Raw genomic sequence first — 8,261 nt, 5'->3', positions numbered from 1 at the left:
TCCCAGAAAAATGATAGAGTGGAAACTAACTGTCCGTAAGAAATGCCTAGTTATTGGGGATTCCAACCTCTCCAGGATTCCCCCCTTTAAGAACCCAGACCTCCAAATAGAAAGCTATCCTGGGGCCACGTTCAGACACATGGAGGCCGTGATAAATAAAATCTTGGTCTCGAATGATGTAGAGCATCTTATTTTAGCACTGGGCATCAACAGTCGGACTCAAAACGCCAAAGACACTGCCATTAAACAAATGCAGGCGGCAGTAAGAGCGGCGAAAGAAAAATTCCCGCTTGCTCGGATTTGGGTTCCGGAACTTAACTTTTCAGGAACGCTCCCAACAAAAGAGCAAACACAATTAAACATCCTGAGTGGTTACATCACTGCCAACCTGAATCATATTCCGGCCCTGCCCAGATCAGAGTTCCACACGGAGAGTGACAATATTCACTGGACAGGGAGTACAGCCGGAAAAATGCTGGAACATTGGCTTCAATATTTAAATTAAACCTCCCCATAAGCCTGCATGCACAGGAGGGGAACAAAAATGTGGTTGTTTTGGCCAAGAAAACCAAAATCACTCACCCACAATTCAGCCTGCTTAATAGAGGCCTAACTTTTATTCCAGCATGGAAAATTAACAGACAATATAGCGGGAGGCAAATGCGGTATGATCTGCAACAATACCACCGAAGACTAAAATTGGCATCTTATTTTCAAAATGACACGGATCAAACTCCCCCACCTTTCACACCTAAATCGGACTGGGTCCCACCCATGGATAAACTGCCCACTGAACTTCTCACATTGTTTGATACAGACCTTAGATCCTTCAAGAGACACTGCAGACCATATTGGGAACAACGCAACCTCACTCCTGAGGAAATCAGTGCTCTTGAAGAACTAAAAAATAACCAAAACATTATCATCAAACCAGCTGACAAGGGCAGTGCAACGGTTATTATGGACCGTGAGCAATATCTATGGGAAGGGTACAGACAATTACAGGATAGAACTTATTATAAAAAATTAGACAAACCCATTTATCCAGACACCGTACCCCTAGTCAAAGAAATAGTTCAGATCCTGTATACAAAAAAGCACATAAATGCCAAACAGAAGTCCTATCTCTTGGGTGACACAGAGCCCAGGAGCAGGAGATTCTACATGCTCCCTAAAATACATAAAGATCCGGCAAAATGGAGCAAACCCCACGAAATTCCTCCAGGAAGGCCTATAGTATCGGATTGCGGAAGCGAAACGTACTATACGGCCGAATTCCTGGACTTTTATTTAAATCCCCTTTCCACGGGCCACCCTAGCTATTTAAAAGACACGTATGATTTTATTCAAAAGGTTAAAGCACTTGAAATTCCCCAAGAGGCTGTCCTGTTCACTATGGACATTGACAGCCTTTACACAAATATCGACATCCAGGAAGGAATACAGGCCGTAAAAAATATTTTTCAAAAATACCCGGACAAATCCAGGCCTGATAAAGAACTCATCCAGTTGTTAGAAATAAATCTAAAGAGGAACGACTTTGAGTTCAATGGGGAATTCTTCCTTCAGATTAAGGGAACAGCGATGGGGAAGAAGTTTGCTCCGGCCTATGCCAACATATTTATGGCAGAATGGAAGACCTCGGCCCTATCCCGGTGCCATAAACGGCCTCTTCATTATTTTAGATATCTTGATGATATATGGGGAGTTTGGACACACACAGAGAGGGAGTTTGATGAGTTTTTAACAACACTTAACAACCATAACCCATCCATAAAACTGAAATCCTCCATCGGCCAGCTCTCGGTGGATTTTTTGGACACCACGACTTACAAGGGCCCGGATTTCAGCTCCACACGAAAATTGGACATCAAGGTTTTCTTTAAGGAAACAGACACACACGCTCTGCTACACAAGGAAAGCTTTCACCCTAAACACACTTACTCTGGCCTGGTCAAATCACAACTCCTGAGGTTTCGTCGCATATGTACCCGAGAACGGGACTTCATGGAAGCGACACGAATCCTCTTTAGAGCACTCAGGAACAGGGGATATAAAAGGTCCTTTTTGAGGAGGATTTTTAAATCCTACCTCACAATAGGAACTCGGGCGGAAGGCACCAGCGTGCCGCTCGTCCTGACATATTCCTCTGTCTCTGTGAAGCTCATCAGGGAGATAAGGTCCAATTTTATACAAATATTGGGACAAACACCAAGATTCAGAGACCACAAAGTCATTGCAGCTTTCAGGAAAAGCAAAAACCTACAAAACTATTTGGTCAGAGCCAAACTTAATCCTCTTCAGCAGGGAAAACCTAAACATCAGGGACAATACCTGGAACAAAAACAACATATTCAAAACAAATTTACCAAGGAAGTCTTCACCACTCATCGCTCAAGTACAGTGCACAGCAAAAATTGTGTCTACCTCATTTCCTGTAATCAATGTGGAGCCCAATATGTTGGAGAGACGGGCAACACCATCTTGATCAGGATGACACAACACAAACACAACATATTAAAAGAAAAACAAATGGATACTTACCTGGTCAAACACTTCCGGGAGCATGGATGGGAAGCTCTCAGGGTCATGGTCCTACAGGCAAACCCACAATGGTCTGTACCCCTGAGGAAAAGAGCAGAGAGAATTTGGATTCAGAAACTAAGTACTGTTTATCCCCAAGGCCTCAATGAGAGGTGAATAAAATATTCTTAGGGGGCATTGATGGCCTGTGCAAACAGGTTAGCACCTTCCTCTGACTCTAAACCTAACCCTAACCCTAATTTCTATCCCTAACCCTAAATCCTAACCCTAATTCCTATCCCTAACCCTAAGCCCTAACCTTAACCTAAACCTAAACCTAACCCTAATTCTAAAACCTAACCCTAACCCTGAATTGTATCCCTAACCACAACCCTAACCCTAACCTTAACCTAATCCTAACCTTAACCCTAATTTCTATCCCTAACCCTAATTTCTTACCATAACCCTACATCCTAATCCTAACCCCAAAACCTAAACCCAACCCTAACCCTAAACCTAACCCTAATTTCTATCCCTAACCCTAAAACCTAACCTTAACCTTTATTTCTATCCCTAACCCTAACCCTAATTTCTAGGCCTAACCCTAAAACCTAACCCTAACTTCTAACCCTAACCCCAAAACCTAACCCCAACCCTAACCCTAAACTTAACCCTAATTTCTATCCCTAACCCTAACCCTAAAACCTAACCTTAACCCTAATTTCTGTCCCTAACCCTAACCCTAAAACCTAACCTTAACCCTAATTTCTATTCCTAACCCTAATCCTAATTTCTAGCCCTAACCCTAAGTCCTATCCCTAAAACCTAACCCCAACCCTAACCCTAATTTCTATCCCTTACTCTAAAACCTAACCTTAACCCTAATTTCTATCCCTAACCCTAAAAGCTAACCTTAACCCTAATTCCTATCCCTAACCCTAACCCTAATTTCTAGCCCTAACCCTAAATCCTAATCCTAACCCTAACCTCTATCCCTAACCCTAAAACCTAACCTTTACCCTAATTTCCATCCCTAACCCTAACCCTAAAACCTAACCTCAACCCTAATTTCTATCCCTAACCCTAATTTCTAACCCTAACCCTAAATCCTAACCCTAACCCTAATTTTTATCCCTAACCCTTAATCCTAACCTTAACCCTAAACCTAACCCCAACCCTAACCTTAACCCTAACCCTAAATCCTAACCCTAATTTCTATCCCTAACCCTTAATCCTAACCTTAACCCTAAACCTAACCCCAACCCTAACCTTAACCCTAACCGTAACCCTAAATCCTAACCCTAACCGCTAACCTTAACCCCAAACCTAACCGGCCCGTGCCTCATGCCTGTTTTATTAAATTTTAATTTTAATTTATATTTATAAAATTTTTTTTAAAAAACCTAGGGCATTCAAAATTCTTCATTCTCATCAAACTGCAAAAAATGCCCTTTCACAATACCCTGAAAGACAGGTGTTTTCTATTGGCTTAGAACTATTTCTTTTTGAAATTGAGCTTGGAAATGGTTCTCATTGGCTCCTTTGAATTGGACCCCGCCTCTTTACACTATATAAGAGGCTGCTCAGAGGACTGAATCTTCCCCACTTCTTCCAGCTCGATTAGAGACACACTCAAGCTTTATTTTGATCCTGAATCTATTTTATTTTCAAAGAAAGAATATTTTTTGCAAATACTCTGAACAAGCCTGCCTGAAGAAGGTTCTAAGGGAACCGAAACGTTGCAACGGCTTGTTCCTTTCTCAGCTTTCAGAAATCTTTTGGAAAAAAAACATTTCTTTTATAAGGATTTTATTTTACTTTCCCATTTAAACTAAGCCAACTGCTTGGTTTATTTTCAAGCTCTTTAGAGACTTTTTTCAGGAAAATATTCCTTTGAGAGCACATTATTTTATTATTTTTATTTAAAATCAGGCAACTGCTTGATTTTATTTTCAAATTCTCAAGAGAGATTTATTTTGAAAAAACACAAAAAGATTCTTGATTTCAGTTCATTATTTTATTTTATTTGATTACACAAAAACATCCCAGATAAATATTTTGTTTAAAAAGCAATAGAAAAGAAAAACTTTTTGAAAAAATGATTCTGCCAGACAGAGATGGTTGGATGGTTGTCACCCGTGGACGCAGGCGTGCTGTCCAAGACACACCTATGAACCGTCCTCACCACCGTACGGGACACCATCCACAAGGAGAGAGGTCATTCTCTTATGCAGACGTGGTTAAATATGGCAATAACCAGAACCTACGTCATGCACAGGGACAAAGAGCTCTCTCCTATTCAAACGCAGTAAAATTTTCAGGCCACACGAGGGCACCAAATACTTACCATACTGCATCACACCAGCGGTCTTTCAGACCACAATTTTTTGAACCTCAGGTCCGTTGGGGACCTGTCACAAGGATCCCACAAAAACTAAATCGAACATGGACAACTCGTCCACAACAACAAAAAAGGAACACACAGCAGAGACAAAATGTGGTTCAAAAACAATCGGATGACCCGGATTTTGCCTCAAAAACCCGTACCATGTTCAAAATAATCAAACTGGTACACCACAAAAATAATGTGAGCCAAGAACAACCTCCTGCATTGACCAAGATGGAGAAAAATCTATCTGAGGTCATCAAACCAGCTCTGCCAAACCCCACAACACAAGCCCTTATAGATGGTAATGCTAAAAACTGGGCCTATACCACCATGTTAATCCTTAAAAACCATTATGAGGACACATTGGTGGAAGAAATGGCCAAGCTGCAGCACTATCCTTCCCGAGGCTGGGAAGAATGCTTTAACACGGCGGTGTTATGGGCAAAACGAGGGATTGGTAAAAGGCTGAGATACAAATCAATACAGGAGGCTCACACTCTGGTAGGGGACAAATGTAAGATCCCTACACCCACTACTGAGGTGGAGGAAGCGAGAGAGGAAGCAGAGACGCAAAGTGTCCCTGCTGCTTCTTCTCTGCCGCCAGACACAGCGGGCGGTGCCATAGCGGTGCAGGTCTCGGTGCATGCTGAGGCCGAGGCACACTCCCTACCAGATTTGTCCACCCAACCAGTACCAAAATCTTCCAGAACCACTTCCACCATGACAGATCCACCAAACGATTGGTCCCCTTTTAGAGAGGAGGATTCAGAATTCACCCTAGATCCTCCTTCCTCCCCAAAAGCTCAACGCACTCCTCACCCGAGTTCCAATCCCTGTGTTAGATTGGAAGAGGAACTCGTTATTATCGAAGATCAGGGAGAGTGCGAACAGAATAATGACGGCAGCTCACAAAGGGTGACCCTAAGCCCAGACAAAATCGGCAGCCTTAGAACAGCCACACAGGCCCGTATTAATGTGGAGCTCAGGGTGCCTTCTGCAACACCATGTGACTCCAGTGAGTCTGTTCCAAATAGGCACATAAACACTCCCAGAAAAATGATAGAGTGGAAACTAACTGTCCGTAAGAAATGCCTAGTTATTGGGGATTCCAACCTCTCCAGGATTCCCCCCTTTAAGAACCCAGACCTCCAAATAGAAAGCTATCCTGGGGCCACGTTCAGACACATGGAGGCCGTGATAAATAAAATCTTGGTCTCGAATGATGTAGAGCATCTTATTTTAGCACTGGGCATCAACAGTCGGACTCAAAACGCCAAAGACACTGCCATTAAACAAATGCAGGCGGCAGTAAGAGCGGCGAAAGAAAAATTCCCGCTTGCTCGGATTTGGGTTCCGGAACTTAACTTTTCAGGAACGCTCCCAACAAAAGAGCAAACACAATTAAACATCCTGAGTGGTTACATCACTGCCAACCTGAATCATATTCCGGCCCTGCCCAGATCAGAGTTCCACACGGAGAGTGACAATATTCACTGGACAGGGAGTACAGCCGGAAAAATGCTGGAACATTGGCTTCAATATTTAAATTAAACCTCCCCATAAGCCTGCATGCACAGGAGGGGAACAAAAATGTGGTTGTTTTGGCCAAGAAAACCAAAATCACTCACCCACAATTCAGCCTGCTTAATAGAGGCCTAACTTTTATTCCAGCATGGAAAATTAACAGACAATATAGCGGGAGGCAAATGCGGTATGATCTGCAACAATACCACCGAAGACTAAAATTGGCATCTTATTTTCAAAATGACACGGATCAAACTCCCCCACCTTTCACACCTAAATCGGACTGGGTCCCACCCATGGATAAACTGCCCACTGAACTTCTCACATTGTTTGATACAGACCTTAGATCCTTCAAGAGACACTGCAGACCATATTGGGAACAACGCAACCTCACTCCTGAGGAAATCAGTGCTCTTGAAGAACTAAAAAATAACCAAAACATTATCATCAAACCAGCTGACAAGGGCAGTGCAACGGTTATTATGGACCGTGAGCAATATCTATGGGAAGGGTACAGACAATTACAGGATAGAACTTATTATAAAAAATTAGACAAACCCATTTATCCAGACACCGTACCCCTAGTCAAAGAAATAGTTCAGATCCTGTATACAAAAAAGCACATAAATGCCAAACAGAAGTCCTATCTCTTGGGTGACACAGAGCCCAGGAGCAGGAGATTCTACATGCTCCCTAAAATACATAAAGATCCGGCAAAATGGAGCAAACCCCACGAAATTCCTCCAGGAAGGCCTATAGTATCGGATTGCGGAAGCGAAACGTACTATACGGCCGAATTCCTGGACTTTTATTTAAATCCCCTTTCCACGGGCCACCCTAGCTATTTAAAAGACACGTATGATTTTATTCAAAAGGTTAAAGCACTTGAAATTCCCCAAGAGGCTGTCCTGTTCACTATGGACATTGACAGCCTTTACACAAATATCGACATCCAGGAAGGAATACAGGCCGTAAAAAATATTTTTCAAAAATACCCGGACAAATCCAGGCCTGATAAAGAACTCATCCAGTTGTTAGAAATAAATCTAAAGAGGAACGACTTTGAGTTCAATGGGGAATTCTTCCTTCAGATTAAGGGAACAGCGATGGGGAAGAAGTTTGCTCCGGCCTATGCCAACATATTTATGGCAGAATGGGAGACCTCGGCCCTATCCCGGTGCCATAAACGGCCTCTTCATTATTTTAGATATCTTGATGATATATGGGGAGTTTGGACACACACAGAGAGGGATTTAGATGAGTTTTTAACAACACTTAACAACCATAACCCATCCATAAAACTGAAATCCTCCATCGGCCAGCTCTCGGTGGATTTTTTGGACACCACGACTTACAAGGGCCCGGATTTCAGCTCCACACGAAAATTGGACATCAAGGTTTTCTTTAAGGAAACAGACACACACGCTCTGCTACACAAGGAAAGCTTTCACCCTAAACACACTTACTCTGGCCTGGTCAAATCACAACTCCTGAGGTTTCGTCGCATATGTACCCGAGAACGGGACTTCATGGAAGCGACACGAATCCTCTTTAGAGCACTCAGGAACAGGGGATATAAAAGGTCCTTTTTGAGGAGGATTTTTAAATCCTACCTCACAATAGGAACTCGGGCGGAAGGCACCAGCGTGCCGCTCGTCCTGACATATTCCTCTGTCTCTGTGAAGCTCATCAGGGAGATAAGGTCCAATTTTATACAAATATTGGGACAAACACCAAGATTCAGAGACCACAAAGTCATTGCAGCTTTCAGGAAAAGCAAAAACCTACAAAACTATTTGGTCAGAGCCAAACTTAATCCTCTTCA

The sequence above is a fragment of the Silurus aristotelis genome (assembly GCF_946808225.1).
Source record: "Silurus aristotelis genome assembly, chromosome: 26".
NCBI lineage: Eukaryota > Metazoa > Chordata > Actinopteri > Siluriformes > Siluridae > Silurus > Silurus aristotelis.
This window is presented reverse-complemented; position numbering follows the sequence as displayed.